This window comes from Onychomys torridus, chromosome 8 (genome assembly GCF_903995425.1).
Source record: "Onychomys torridus chromosome 8, mOncTor1.1, whole genome shotgun sequence".
Classification (NCBI taxonomy): domain Eukaryota; kingdom Metazoa; phylum Chordata; class Mammalia; order Rodentia; family Cricetidae; genus Onychomys; species Onychomys torridus.
This window is the reverse complement of record NC_050450.1, coordinates 48,311,427-48,327,291: the sequence shown is the minus strand read 5'-3', so window position 1 is coordinate 48,327,291 and position 15,865 is coordinate 48,311,427. Positions and strand designations below refer to the sequence as shown.

General features: G+C 52.4%; 1 protein-coding gene and 1 pseudogene across 2 annotated transcripts in view; one reads left to right on the top strand and one right to left on the bottom strand.

Annotated features, from left to right (window-relative positions):
- Positions 1 to 2,424, bottom strand: part of Rai1 (retinoic acid induced 1) — a 101,926-nt gene extending 99,502 nt beyond the window's left edge. For both annotated transcript variants that reach the window (XM_036195678.1, XM_036195682.1), the window contains exon 1: positions 1,982 to 2,424. The gene's annotated coding sequence lies outside the window, so the exon portion shown is untranslated. The remainder of the gene's footprint in view (positions 1 to 1,981) is intronic.
- Positions 2,425 to 15,195: 12,771 nt separating this feature from the next.
- On the top strand, positions 15,196 to 15,329 carry LOC118590559 (annotated as a pseudogene).
- The last annotated feature ends 536 nt before the right edge of the window (positions 15,330 to 15,865 follow it).

Sequence of the window (15,865 nt, the reverse complement as noted above, 5' to 3'; positions counted from 1 at the left end):
ACCGTGACCTACAAAGTCCTTTGCACATGGCAGGGGTTTTTGTTGTTTGTTTTTTGGTGTGTGTGTGTGTGTGTGTGTGTGTGTGTGTGTGTGTATACACCCGCGAGTGCATGCATAACAGGGTTTCTTCATGGGTAGGGCTTTTTAAACCAATGGTTTAGATTTGGGGCCTAAAAGGTAATAAGGGCCCCGCATGCAGAGGCCTCACGGACCAGTAGAAATAAAGACACTTGTGATGCTGGAGGCCCCTCTGGTTGTCAGGGAAGGTCGCATTTTGCCCCCTCCTAAGATGGCTTCTGAAAACTCAATCACCCCCATACACTCTCCTCTCCAAGGAATGACTGTGAAGAGAGCCTGGCCAGACTTCTGGAGGCTGCCTTGGGACTAGGATGACTGTGTTTATGCCTTGTTCTTGGGCCCCACATCCCCTCTGGGGTGTTGGGAGGAGGGGTGGGAAACTAGATTACTCTTCAGCTTCCAGATCCCAAGGGCCACGTCCCAGAGAAACCTCTGGAAACAGCTGTGTAGTCAGCCAGGGAGGGCCTCCACTCCACTGCCCCCAACCCGAGTCTGACTGGAGCTGAGCTGAGAGAGGAGTGTGTGGAGAATGGGGGAGGAGAAGGCGGATAGGCTAGGAAGCAGAGCTCCCAGATCTGGGCTCCCATCGCGCTGGCGCCTCCACATCACAGCTTGCCTGGCCCCACTCTCCACCCGCCTCCCCTCCCAGGGCAGCAGACAACTAAAAAAAGATAAAATAAAAAGAAGTAATTCCCCTGCTCTGACGTCAGCGCGAGGTCTTAACAGCCCAGCAGCCGCATGAAACTAGATTGCAACCAGATGTAATGCCCTTGAATTCTCAACACAGCACTGCCGTTGGAAAAGGGGGTGGGAGGGGGGGGGCGCGGGGCCCCGCTAGAACCGCGACACAGGCGCTGCGGGTGTGCGTGCGGAGGGCTGGGAAGCGTCGGCCTGGCTTCGCCATTCAGGCACGCAGCCGCACGTCCCCAGTCCTCAGGAGCGTATTACGCTTGGGTTTAATCCATTCAGAGCCCCCAGGTCCAGGGTTCTCCGGACGAAGGCACAGCTCCTGGCCGCACTCCCGCCCTGCTGTGCGAATGAGCAACTGGGAGCCCCAAGAAGGAGCGGGTCGCTGGGAAAAACGGGCGCCCCAGGAAGCTGGGGCCGCTGCGACCTGGAGCCTGCCTTGTGTTTCGCTTCCCCTCTGCCCCTCCTTGAAGGCCTCCAGTTGTGACCAAAGCTCCAAATGTCACCCCTGAGCTCTGCCGAGCCCTCGCCCCTGCCCCGCTCGGCCCGGAGTCCCCCACAGGTCCCCTTGCCTCCAAAGGCGTGAGGGCTCGGCCTCGAAAGGGCCCGCGGGCCTGGCTGCTTTCGGGAGAGCACCAGGCTTGCGTGTCCCGGGCTCCAGACGGTGGCGTCACCCCGAAAGGCCTGTGCGCCCCAGGCCTGGCCGCGACGGAGCACCCGGGTCGCCGAGACCGCTTCCTACTCAACGCGGGGCCTGTACACAGGCCCGGGTGGGGACACGCGGCGAGTACCATGTCCTGTGTCGCCACGAGCGGCCCTCGCAGCTCGGACCCCCGGGAACGGGCTACGCACCGAGCCGCCGGTTCCCCGTCCCCACCCAGGACGCACTCACAAAGCTCCCTCGGGCCCGCGCCGCGCCGCCCCACGTCCCCGCCCCACACTTGGTGACACTGGGCCTCGGCTCCCAGCGCCCCGCTCCCCAGCCGGCCAGCGACGATCCAGAACACCCTCCTGCAGCCCCTACCCGGCCACCGGCGGCCTCACGCCGGCGCCACACAAAGCCAGGCCGCGCGACCCCGCGTCCGCGCCCCACTCGTGCTCGGCCCCCGCCCCCGCCCGGACCCCTGCCCGCTGGGTCCCCACGCTTCGCACCTTCCTCTCCCCCACCCGCTCCTCCGCCCAGGTCCTTGTCCCCCGCGCCGGGCGCCCCGCTCACCTCGGTACCCGCTCTCACTCCGGGGCCCGGCGTCCGGCGCAGCGACTTCGCGGCCCGGAGGCCCGCGCGCCCATGGGTGTCGGGCGCGGCGGCCGACCAGGCGGGAAGGAGGGCGGGCCGCGGCGCCCCCTCCTCGGACCGCGACACGGCGGGCTGCCAGCTACCCTCGCCGCCGTCGCCGCCGCCGCCGCCTGGCTCTGCGAGCGGCCTGTCCGAGCCCAGGCGCGAGCGGGGGCGGCACCGGGACGCCCGGAGCCGGTGGCGCGCGTAGCGGGCCCTGACCGCGCACCCTACCGGGCCTGCCTGGTGCCCGCGGGAGCCTAAGAGAAATGCGATCCCCTCCACACAGGAAGAGCGGCGGGCGGGCGACGTGCGGGGGGAGCAGGAGAGCGAGAGCGCGAGGAAAAAAGTTCCCGGGCGGCCAGGCAGCTCTCGCTCGTGGCCTCGGGTGCCAGGTGGGCCGTTCGCGCCCCGACAGCGCCCCCTGGCGCCCGCGCGCCCCACTGCACGCCCCATGTCCGTCGGGGTGGGGGGGGGGTGGCGGGGGGCTGGGGCTTGGCGGATGGCCTGAAAGGTGCAGCCCAGGGAAGGACATGGGGAAGGCAGCAGGACTTGGTCTGGTCATCACTCGCCCGAGAATTTGAACTCAGTCCTGAGCCAGCCCTCCACCCTCATGCCACCACGCCACCACGCCACCACTAGCCCCTCACCTGTGACCGTGTCTTTGGTTTGAGAATCAATCTCAAATTTGCTCAAGTTAGATGTGAAATGTATTCACTGCACACGTGGCACCTTGTTGGGTACTGATGCAAGGTGGTCCCCTGCTTGTCAAGGAGCTGGCATTGTGTCGGGGAGACACAGACAGCCAACAATGATCAGGTCCATAACGAAGATAATTTTAGAGAGAAATAAGTACTAGGAAGAAAATCAGCAGGTGCAGTGATGGATTTAGCTGCGAGTGAAAGGCCTGTCTGAACAAATAACTGAAGAGCAGGAAGGAGCCTGCACCAGCAGCTCGTGGGAGAGCATTCTTTGAGAGGAGAAGACGTGTGCAAGGGCCCTGAGGCAGGAGCGGTCTTGATGAATAAGTCCATTTGTAAGGAAGCCATACCCAACGGGATAAGAAGTGGGCATGCTAAATTCAAATCTAAGGCCCAGAGCCTGTAGGACTACAAAGAGCCTGAAGCAAATCTGGCTGCCTTCTTGGTGCTGTGGGAAATAAGCCATCAACAGATTTTAAGTAAAAGAATCTTGAATGAATTAGTAAATGACAAATTTATACTTATGGACAGCCATTGCTACCCCAAGGTTTCTACTCATAGCACCTTCATCAAAGGCTGAGCCGTTCAGCCTTTGCTGGGTGAAGGTCAAAGCCCCGGAGGTCCCAGGTGACTTGGCTCCAGTGAGTCACCCTCTCAATCCTGGTTCTTCATCTGGAGCATGTGGTGTGCCAGGTACAGTGCCTTTGTCTTATAGCAGGCACTCCCCTCCTCCCACCTCATCCTATCCGTACTGAGTACTTCTCTGTTAGCCCACCACATCTACAAAGCTTCTCCACCTATAAATGACCTGCCAAGACCTGCCCTCAGCCCTCCCTGCCAACTAACCAGAAACACAAACTCTAGGCACCGAGCAGGGCAGGTGGAGTACTGTGTTGTCTCAAGCCTGCTTCCTTTCAACCGTGACTTCCCACCTGGTTTCTGAGCTTGACTTTTTTTTCTTTTTCTTTTTCTTTCTTTTTTTTTTTTTTTTTTTTTTTTTGAGACAGAGTTTCTCTGTGTAGTTTTGGTGTCTTTCCTGGATCTTGCTCCGTAGCCCAGGCTGGCCTGGAACTCACAGAGATCCGCCTGCCTCTGCCTCCTGAGTGCTGGGATTAAAGGCGTGGGCCACTGCCTCCCGGCTGAGCTTGGCATCTTTATTCCCATAAGCAAAGCGTGGCGAGCAGTCCTTCCAGATGCTGGAGGCAGCACTCTCCCCCTGCCTTTCCTTTTCTAGCTGTTGGACCCCTTGGTAACTGCCAGAAGCTAGAAAAGGCAACAAATAACAACAGCAATAAAACTGCCTCACTTGTCTGCCTCCTACTTCCTTCCTTGGTCTTCCACTGGATGACCTAGAATTAGCTCCTCATTTCAACAAGACCTTTGGTTTAAACACATCTATAGCACACAGCCCTTTTGCTATATGTGAAGCTCTTCCTAGGCTCTGGGGAGTTAGAAGCTGGGCACCTCTGGGAGCTGGGGTCCGGTCTAACCCTTCTCTTCCTGCCGCCCACCACAAGCCACCGCACAGAGAGGAAACAGAGACTCCACCAGCAGTGGCAGGTCCGCCATCCAGCTACTTGAGAACCTGAGGCTGGAACGTTGCCAGAGCCCAGGAATTCAATACCAGCCTGGGCCAGTGAGACACACTCTATCTCAATTCCTACATGTTTACTGTATGGGAGGCAGAGCCTTGCAGTCCCCTGTGCGAGGTGCCAGAATGCACAGGCACACTCAGGTCTCCAGTTCTCTCTCTTTTTAAACCTTTACTTCTACTTTATGAATATGGGTATTTTTCCTGCATATATTACTGTGCACCACATTTGTGCAGTGTGCACAGAGACCAGAAGAAGCTATTAGATCCCCTGGGACTGGAGTTAGAGGTAGTTGTGAGCTATCAGATGAGTGTTGGGAACTGAACCCAGGACCTCTGGAAGAGCAGCCAGCGCTCTTAACCACTGAGCCATCTCTCCAGCCCACAGATCTTGAGAGGGATATCCCCCCACCCCCATCTGCCTTAGACATAGAGGTTTCTAAGCAGCATTAACAGGGTAGCCTGGATGTGACGGTCACTAGTGCTGACCAAGAAAGTGCAGGTTTCTCTGAAGAGGAACAGGAGATCCGGGATCACTGTTAGCAGAACCAGAGGACTTGGGCCACTGAGAAGCTGCTGAGCAACCTTAGTAGGATGCAGGTATAAGGGCTAGAAAGGTGGGCTTGCTGCCATCCAAAAACCCAAACAGACAACCTTGGTGCAGGAGTCTCAGACTCAGCACAAAGGTCAATGAATCTGGGGTGCTGAGGGTTTGTTTGTTTTTATGGGTTTTTGTTGTGGTTGTTGTTGAATTTTCAGTGTATCATTATTTTGTTATGCTGAGGAATCAAACCTATGACCTTGTGTATGCTAGGTAAGTGCTCTCCCACTGAACCACACCTCTAGGTCTGAGACAGGGCCGCTTGCCTTCAACTTACTGTGCAGCCTAGGCTGGCTTCAAACTTGGTCTTCTTTTTTGTTGTTATTTTGTTTTGCGTTTTCAAGATAGGGTCTCACAATGTAGCTCTGGTTGTCCGGGAACTCACTCTGTAGCCCAGGCTGGCCTTGAACTCACAGAGATCAGACTGCCTCTTTCTTCTGAGTGCTGGGATTAAAGGGCTGTATTCTTGTTTGCTTGTATTTATTTCCTCTCTTACCGCACCCCCACCCCGCCGTGTGTGAGTGTGTGTGTGTGTGTGTGTGTGTGTGTGTGTGTGTGTGATGCACACGAACATAATGGACATGGAATGTAGAGCCCCCCTGCATGCTAGCCAAGTGTACTTACTCTGGGCCACTCTCAGTCCCCTGGGGTGATTTTGATTAAAAAGCAAGAACAGAGCAGTGTGAACGTTTGGGAATTAAAATCCCTTCCGGTAACTTCTTTCAGGGGAGCCTACCACTACCTGTTGTTCTAAACACACATTTAAGTCTACTCGCTGAACTCCTCACCTCCCTAGGCTTTTGAATTTGAGACACCTTCCCCCAGCTATCCTAAGACTGGTTATCTGTGTGGCCTTGAACTTCCTCTGTTTTCTGTCAAACAAAAGGAGGTAATGTTTCCTGTCTAGAGGCGGAGAGGCTGTTAGCAGAAACCAGAGAAAGAGGTGGAGATCTGTCTGGTTAAGAACCAGGCTTATCACTGGCCTTTAATTCCAGCACTTGGAAGATAGAGGCATACAGATCTCTGTGAACTCGGGGCCACCCTGGTCTACATAGTGAGTTGCGGGACAGGCAGGGCTATGTAGAGAGATCCTGTCTCAAAAACAAAACAACAAACAAAAAGGACCAGGTTTATCACTGGCTCATACAAAAGATTATCAAGAGTGCTTACGAGGCCACACTTGAGAGCCAAGGTAGAGGCAAGCTTCTCCTTGCTCAAAGGAGGATGCAGGGGTTGAGGAGGGAAAGATCCCAGGGTCACACTTGTATCTAGAGTGGTGATTCTGGGTCACATACACTGTCCCCTTGTATTCTTCTGGGACACAAGCTCCTGTATGAAGCCTATAGGTTGCTCTTGGAAACCTTGACAGAATGTAGTGTGCATCAGGACTGCCGTTAATGGGCATGTAGCTAGAATTTATTTAGCACCTACTATGTGCAGTGAATTTCATCCTCATTATTGCTATTTTGCAAAGAAGATAGGCCCTGAGGAGGGGGCAGGAAAGCCACTGTCTCTTTATACATAGCTGTCAGGAAGCTTGCAGAGGAGAATCCTTGCCCAACCCTGCCACCTGGCCTCCGCTTGACTCTAACATCTCCCCAGCATTCCAGAGACCTCCGGCTTCTCAAGCTAAAAGAATTTTAACACTGTTGAGCTGATACCACTAGCCTTCCCTGCTCACTCCCCACAGAACCCAGCTGACAGCTATTCTATGTGGGTTCCACCCTTCCTCTGGCTTGAGGTCCTGAGCTGAATAAGAGAAGAAAGTTAACTGAGCAGAGCAAGCATGTAAGCATGCATGCTTTATTTCTCTCCGCTCTTGTCTGTGGCTGTGACGAGAAAGCTGCTTTGGGATCTGGCCTTGACTTCCCCACAATGCCTGACCGTCATCTGGAACCATAAGTTGAACGAGCCCCTTTCTCTCCTAAGTTGTGTTTTGTCGAAGTCCCTGAGCAGTATAAAGAAAAGGAGCGGGCATTATCAGGGCAGGTACAGCGACAGTGGAGCTGAGCAAGGAAAGACGTTTGGCTTTCTGCAAGGCCTCTGATCTCCAGCAGAAAAAGGAGGAAGATCTGAAAGGACTGCCTAGCTCTGGGCAGTGTGAGCACCAGAGGGAGTCAGGAGTTTGGACCCAGTTCCAGGGATGCTGCTCAGGAGATTCAGGCTGGGGAAACCAAGCCCAGACAAGCATCACTAACATCCTCTACTCATCCATCCACCCACCCATGCACTTATCCATCCATCCATCCATCCATTGACTAGCCCATCCACCTCCCCACCCATCCATCTTCACATCTAATCAACCATCTAGTAGTCTATCCACTGATCCATCCACAAACCTACTTATCTGTCCACCTACCCATCCATCCATCCATCCATCATCTTACTTATTCAATTCTCATTTATTTATGTGTTTATATATTTATTTTAAAAGTATTTATTTTCCGTGTATGGGTGTTTTGCATTTATGTCTGTGTACCACGTGTACACAATGTCTACAGAGACGAGAAGAAGGTGTTGAAATTACAGGTGGTTGTGAGCTGCCATAAAGGTTTTGGAAACTGAACCTGGGACCTCTGGAAGAGCAGCAACCAGTGCTCTTAACTACTAAGCCATCTCTCCAGCCTGCATTTATATATTTATTTCTCTATGGATTTTGAGACATAGTCTTTCTGTGTTGACCAGTATAGCTTCCAATGTACCATGTAGTAAAGTCCAGGATTAATCTTGTGTACCACCATGCCTGGTTTTATGCGGTGTTAGGGATTTAATCCAGGGTCTTGGCATATTAGGCAAGCTCCTACTGAGCTACAGCTCTAGACCAAGATTCTGGAGACAGAGACAAAGTCAGAGAGAGACAGAGACAGACACAGACAGAGACAGAGAGGAAAGAGGAGAGAGACTGACTTAAGGGTAGAAACCAAGGAGAGAGATTTAGAGTAGAAACTCTGGACTTGCAGTTGTGTGTGTGTGTTGTATATGTGCACATATGTCTGTGCAGTTGCACATGTGTGTATGTATGCATGTTAAGGCTAGGGGTTGGTGTTGAGTATCAATCTTCATCTTATTTTTGAAAAATGTGTATTTTAAATTCATTGTATGTGTGTCTGTGTGTAGGTATGTGCACATGAGTGCAAGTGCCTATGGAGGACCGAAGCATCCGATGCCCCCGGAGTTGGAATTGTAGGAGGTTGTAAGCTGCCTACACTGGGTGCTGGGGACTGAAATAGGGTCCTTTGGAAGAGCAATGTGTGTTCTTAAACACTGACCTATCTTTCCAGAACCTCCACTTCATTTTTTTTTTTAAGGGAATGTGTCACTGAATCCAGAGCACACTGGCTAGACAGGCTGGCCTTCAAGCATCAGGACCCTTCTTGTCTCCATGCTCCAATGCCATGCCCAGGTTTCCCTTGAGTGCTGGGATCCAAACTCAGGTTCTTGTGCTTATGTGGCAAGGGCTTTACCAACTGAGTCATCTTTTCAGCCCCGGTATTTTCACCTTTTTATGTCATCAGCTTGAATTGGTCTTCTGTAGTCTATTCTTTTATTTTATATATATTTTTCCTGCATGTGTGTTTGTCTGCACCACGTGTGGGCCTGGAGCCCATGGAGGATGGAAGAGGGTGCTGGATCCCCTGGAACTGGAGTTACAGATAGTTGTGAGTCACCATGTGGGTACATGAAAATTGAATTCAGGTCCCCTGGAAGAGCAGTCAGTTCTCCTAACCACTAAGCTATCCCTCCATCCCTCAGTTTGTTTTCTTTGAGATAGGGTCTCATGCAGCCCAGGCTAGCCTCAAACTCACAACATAGCTGAACAGGCCTTGAGTTCCTATCCTTGATCCTCCTATCTCTACCTCCTAAGAGCTAGAGTTACAGGTGTGCTTGAAGGGAACCGATGTTGTTTTATTCATATAAATATTATTTGGTAGGGTTTGGGGTATAGTTCAGAGGTAAACAAGTTGCATAACATATAAGCCCCTGGGGTCTACCCCAGCACCACAAACATAAATATAAATAACACCTATGGGGATGGCATAAATATATAAATATGTATATAAATATTAAAATATATAAATACATATAAACATAAATATATAACTATAAATAACACTTAAGGGTAACTCATGAACAAACTGCAGCTTCACAAGATGGAAGGACCTGGAACAAGTTTTAACCCTATAGAGAAGCGTTTCCCGTGGTCTGGGCTATTTGCTGAGAGCCACAGGCTATCTCAGGAGAGAGTGCTAGCTTCCCATTGATGGCGCCTGCAAACAGACCGAAGTGAAAGGAACTGAGGCTGCCTGGAAAGACAGAGATCCTGGGATAGATTAGAAATGACTTGCATGTCAGACCAGCTTCGTTGGAGGCCTGGGGAATGTCAGGCACACCCAGTCTGTAATTACAAAATGTTTACACTATCCAAAAAGGCATAGAAAAGATCCCATGGTCATCTTGCATCTCCTTCTGTCAGCTCCAGAAGTGAAACCTCCCAGACTGCTTGCTTCCTGACCACAGTCTTCCTCATTGAGGTTCCCTGTTCTCTAGGCTCCAGCCAGCTAAGCGTAGCCCTTAGGATATACGCTACCAAGACAGCTCCCTTTAAGTAGAGGGGTTATCGGGATATAGTTGCACATCTGTAATTCCAGCACTGGGGAGCCTAAGACAAGGGGATTGCTGCAAGTTCAAGGCCAGTCTGGTCTACATAGTGGGTTCCAGGTCAGCCTGAGCAACAAAGTGAGATTCTGCCGCACCCCAAACAAAACATGTGTTTGCTTTCCTTTGTGAATAATAGCAAGGTTTAACAAAAACCATCACAAACAATTTTCATTTGTGCATTTAATACCTTCTTTTCCTGTATTCAGGTTCAACTCTACTCTCTGTACGCCACTCTAGTCCAGGTCTAGGAGAAAACACAGAGTCTGAGTGAGCCCATTCGCGCTCCATGCATCCCTGGCTTATGATAGCAAGCATTCCACTTTCTGTTTTGTCATTTATTTATTTAGCAGTTCTAGGAACAATGCAGGGCCTTACACATGCCCTGCAAGCCTGTACCACCAAGGCATTTCTGACCCTAACTGCTCAGTTTCAGCACCCACTGTCCTTATGGTCGTTGACGTGGGGGAGAACCCCTTCCTCTCCCTTTCTACAGGAAGTTGCTACCACGTCCAGGATGCTCTGAAATGCTTTAGGGAAGATTTGATGTCACTCTTTGGTCCTCCAACTATATCCTGTAAAACTGGTCTCTGCCATGGTTCTTCTCCTCCCCTTCTGGTGCCCCACCCTGCAGGCCTCCAAGTCTGGTCTGGCTCCACTTATACCCTTTCCCTGGCTCTGTCCCCACAGAAAGCCCTGCAGTCTTCTCACGTTCTAAGTGTCCCTGCATGTGTTTTATTATGTCCCAGATGCTTTCCCTTGCTGCCTTGTCTGGCTGCTCCTGTGCTTACTTTTCAGGTTTGGCTCAAGAGTGGCATCCTCCTCCAGGAGGCCCTCCCAGACCTCCCCTGGTGAAATCAAGCCTGGCTCCCTGGGTAGTGCATGCAAACATGTCCACAGCTCTCGAACCATCATTCTTCCCGAGTCCGTCTCTCCAGGCTAGGAATCTCAGGAGGACAGGAAAGCTGTCTTCCTCGAGCCTTGGAAAATACATTTTGAAAAACCATTTTTGTTTGGCTTTGATTTTTGATTTTCTAGGACATGGTCTCTCTGTGTATCCCTGGCTGTTCTCTCTCTGTAGACCAATCTGGCCTCAAACTCAGAGATCCACCTGCCTCTGCTGCCAAGTGCTGGGATTTATTTTGTTTTGTTTTGTTGTAAACATCATCATTTGCTGTCATGGTGGTCTGTCCGTTCCTGTCTTCACAACACTTGGGAGGCTGCAACAGGAAGAGCGTGAATTCCAGAACAGCCTTGGCTACACACTGAACTGCTGTCTCAAACAAGCCACAGCTCTGTTTGCTTTTCTGAACGGGGCTCTTACTGACTACGCCAGGTGACACTGTTTTGAGCCAGGGAGTGGGAACTCTTCAGGTCCTGTGTTCCTGTAGGGGCAGGGCTGGGCAGGATTGCACTTCCTGGGGCTACTGTGACAGTCACCCCACACTCTGCAACTTGAAATAACATTTCTTCTCTTTCAGTTCTGGAGTCTGAGAGTCAGGTCCAAGTGTGGGTGGCAGGTTCCCTGTGGGGTTCTAGCTCCTGCAAACATCAGTTTTACTGCCCAGTGTCCTCAGCCTGGTCCTTCCTCCCATCCCCACAGCCCCTAGTTTCTGTCAGCACGGTCATCTCATTTCCTCTGTGTCATCTCTGCTCTCTGCAGGCCTCTTTCTTCTAGGCCCACAGAACTGTGTTTAGGGCTTGCCCTTGTATGAACCAGACTGTCTCCTGAGCCTGAGAACCCTATTCAACCACACATTCAGTAGCCTTTTGCCGACTGTGGGAACAGCCTCAGGGCCGAGGCAAGCATAGTCTCTGTCAAAGGGGGTAGCAAGCGGTAGATCTGAAGCTCTCACTGCCTCTCTCCCTCAGAGCCCCAGCACCTTGTCAGGAGCCACCCTGAGAGTCTGCTCTGACTAACTGTGGACACAGCCTCCAGGCAGGAAGAAGAGTGCCCCGGAGGTGAGGGTCTTGAGGGCAAGCTGGAGGCCATAGGTGGGGAGCCCCATGGAGGGCCAAAGCGTCTGCTCCCCCATCCCTTTCCCCAACTTACAGTCCCTCAAGGTCCAAGGGAGGAAGGCAGGCTGGTGAGCCATGCCTGAGATGGTGAAGAGGAGTCTGTCACTGCGTTTCTCATGTGCTGCACCACCACAGTCGTCTGTCCCCAGGCTGTACTAAGCATGAAGCTTATCAACAAAGGCTATCTCCTCTGCTGGACCACAGGCTGGCTGTATGCTCTGCACTTTACAGTTCATGCTTCCAGGATGCTCAGAGCAATTCCCTAAGAGGACACTATTATCTGCACAGAAGCAGGGACAGATCATTACCCAAGTGAGGAATGGTAGGACACATCAGAGCTGAAACTGAGCACCGGAGCTGTCTGACCAATTCTGAGTGGTAGCAAGGTCAGGCTCGGACCCCAGAGCCCCAACAACCCCAGCAGCCCCTTCCCAGCCTCCAGTCTGCACGTCAGTTGTGAACAGGCTCCATCAGCCTCTGGGGGTGGGTGGGTGGGTAGAGAAGGCTGGCACTGAGCTGTGGGATGGAGAGAGGAGGGAGCAGGGGTAGGGAATCTAGGAAGTAGGGAGGAGAAGGGCTGGGAGGAAAGATGGGAGGGAGGCAGTGAGGACCAGGAGGGTCACCATAGTAACAGGAGCTGGCTATGCTCCGACCTGAGTCTGAGCCGCCACCAGGGAAGGAGATAAAAGGTTTTCTATTGATCCCCATCAGGAAAGCCGTCTGTGATAAGTTGGCTGGAAGGGCAGCTGGTCGGGTGTGGATGAGGTGGCTGCACATACTTGTACTGGTGCTGTGTGGTAACCCCAGAGGCTGGGGTCAGACTGTGGGGAGGTGAGACCCAGAGCCAGGTGCTTGGATGGGTCAGCTGCATGCCTGACCTTGGGTCACCTTTGTCTGGAACATATTATGCACTGGATGCCTAGCTAGATGGAGAGACAATAATCAAAGCAGAGAGTACTATTCCTTCAGGGAGCCAACACTCTAATGGGAGTCAGCAGTGGGAGAGAGAGACAGAGCAGATGAATGAATGGCTAGGGATGATTGTATCTGCTGGAAGACGCAGAGGAGAGGAAGAACAAGCAGCCAGCCAGCGCTGGTGAGGGGAGTGAGCTCTGATCAGAGCTAAGGAGCTCGTCTGTGAGAAGGACCAGTGAGCCCAAGAGGTCCCAGGACAGGAGTGCATGAGGAGCAGCAAGGGGGTCTATGGAGCTGCAGAGGGGGGGGGGGACAAGGTCAGAGAGGGTCAGGAAAGGCTTGTGTGGCTGCAGTGAGGGCTGAGTGAGGAGCACGTCCCTCCGGACACACTCTCCCTTAGGTCTTCATCGTGCTCCCTGACTTCTGTGGAGACAACAGACACGGGGCCAGGGTGGGTTTGGGAAGACAGGGAAGGTGAGCTAAGTGGGCACCGCTTCGGGTCAGGCAGGCATAGAAAGGGTCTGCCTGGTATGGATGCTGCCTAGGAAAACCAACTTCCAAATCTATTTGGAAGGTTGAATGGATCAGGTTTCCCTGTGTGTGATGAGAAAAGCAGCCTAGGGCCCTCCCCAATGCTCAGTCTAGTGTCTGGCAATGAGCCTGTGTGAGGCGGCACCAGCATGTCTAACTGTTGTTGGAGGCCCGGGCGTTCCCAGGGAGGTGTTGCTGGCCAATACAAGGCGCGGGTCTCTCTGAGTGCTCTTGCCTGGGCTGCTTGGAACCTTCTCCATTCTGCCAGGGCCACATCAGGCTGGCTCACAGCCAGACATCATTAGAGACAAGAAGGCCCCAGGCTCCTGTTCAGGGCCCTGCCCCATTTCTACTTTCCTGCCTTCCTAGAAATAAGGGTGCTCTCTTCCACTCAGATTTCCACTTTCTTCATTCCTGGGGGAATAGACAGGAGGAAAGTAGATAAAGGGTGGTTGGGGTAGAGGCAGCTCTTGAGCGACATTGGCAGTGTGAATATGGAGCTTAGCTAGGACATTCCCTGCTAAACACCTGTGGTTGAGGACATCCAGTGCTGGAGTCTGTCCTGCACCTGCAAAAGGAAACCCAGTCAGATTCCACTGCTAGGAATTTTCTTCTGGAAGCCAGAAGGAACCCAGCCAGTTCGTTCAGCTCTCAGAGTCTCTCCTGCACTCCCTCCAGGGGGGCTCACAGCCTGAGGCCCCAACAAGGTGGATGCTTGACTCAACCCAAGAGGCTCCCCTGCTGCCAGCTATCGCTAAGTGCCTGGGGTGCTTCACTCCACTTATCTAGCCAACACCTCGACCCTCTGTAGCGTGGAGCTAATGAGGACTGCTCGAAGGAGTTGCTTCAAAGAGAAGCCGCACAGAGTGCTCTGCCAGCCCCAGTTCTCTGACGTGCCAGGGAAGGCCATGTTGGTTTGAATGAGATCTTCTCCATAGCCTCAGGCGTTTGAACACTTGGCCCCCAGCTGTTTGGGAAGGCTTAGGAGGCATGGCCTAGCAGGAGGAAGTATGTCACTTGGGGGTGGGTTTTGAGGTTTCAAAGCCTTGTGCCATTCCCAGTTCACTCTCTCTGCTTCCTGCTTGTGGTACAAGATGTATGTTCTCTGCTTCCTGCTCCAGCAGCTGAGCCATTACTTGGCAATCATTAAATCTAACCCTCCCGAACTGTAAGCCAAAACAAACCCTTCCTCCTCCCTCCTCCTCCTTCTCCTTTTTCTTCTCCTCCTCTTCCTCTGTCTCCTCCTTCTCCTCTCTTTCTCTCTCTCTCTCTCTTTCTTTCTCTCTCTCTCTCTCTCTCTCTCTCTCTCTCTCTCTCTCTCTCTGTGGTTTTTATTGAGGTAGGGTTTCTCTGCATAATATCCTTGGCTGTCCTGGAACTTGCTTTGTAGATCAGTCTGGCTTCAGACTCACAGAGATCCACCTGCCTCTGCCTCCCGAGTGCTGGGATTTTGCTACCACACCTGACTTAAACCCTTCCTTCTAAAAATTGCCTTATCGTGATATTTCATCACATCAACAGAAAACTAGTGAAAGAACAGCGGGGAGAAGAATGAGGTGTTATATAGGGCTCTGCACAGTCCCCTCTGGAGCCTGTCTCAGTCTCTTATTTTTCTGAAACCTCATCTATCTGGGAGCTCTTACCAGGCTGGGACCACAGACTCATAAATCTATGGTGTCAGGGTTATGGAGTCCCTGAGGTCTTTTGCTGCGTATGCCCCACTGGGTTATATGACTTGTCACAGCTACAGAGAGTATAGGAAGATGGCTATGCAGGATCTGGACTCAACCTTTATGTCGTTCATTGCATAGGCCTAAAAAACACCTCAGAGGCAGCCATGCCTGAATTTGGACATGTCTCTTTCTACAGCAAAAAGGATCTCTGAAGATGTGATTAAGGATCTTGAGACAGGGATGGTCCTGAGCTGTGGAGGCTCCCTGATGCCATTATGGTGTCTTTGTAAGAGACAGGCAGTCAGGTGCAGTGGCACACAGTGGCACAAACAGTACCAAGTGCGGTGGCGCAGACATGTGCTGCCACCAGTCTCTGGAAACAGCAGCGGAGGCAGAGGCAGAGGCAGAATTGAGCGACAGGCCAGTTTGGGCTACAGAGTGAGACACTGTCTCAAAAGGAGAGCAGAATGTTTACCTTGCAGGGGAGATACCATGGTCACAAAGGCAGTGTCCTCGGGTAAGTCTTGTCCACTGCACTCCAAATGTGCTGCCCTTGCGATCACCCCAGACAAGGGAAACTCAACTGCAGAATTAGTGGAGCGAAAAGAAAGATAGAGTGAGATGGAGGGGAAGGGTGGGGGTGGGGCAGAAGGAAGCCTGGCACACAGGAGGCCATGTGGGATTGGGACGGGGTAGGCCAGAGAAGCAGACATGGCCAGGGTGAATTAACGCTGAGCCTCTGCAGGAAGCAAGAGGCTACTGCCACATTGATTTCAGCCCCTTGATACCAACTGTGCTTCTGCTGTTCTTGATGGTGAGAGAATACACCTTACTTTGTAAGGTGCCGAATGCAGAGTTTTCTCAGCAGCCAGGGATTGTTAGAAACAAAAACACCTGTGTTTTAAAATTTCTCAGCTACTGTCCTGGACTCCTCCCACAGCTGGGGCATGAGAATAGACAGGGTGCGTGTGGGCCATTAATTCCTCCAGACCAGTGGGGACCATGACCATGGTCGTTATCTGGAAAGGTACGGGAAAGGGAGGTAGGTGGCTAGGGTATATAGCCCAGAGCCTGCTATGATCTGAGCTGCTGGGCAGTGTGCTGAAGAGGTGAACTGTGTGTGTGCACATGGGCTGT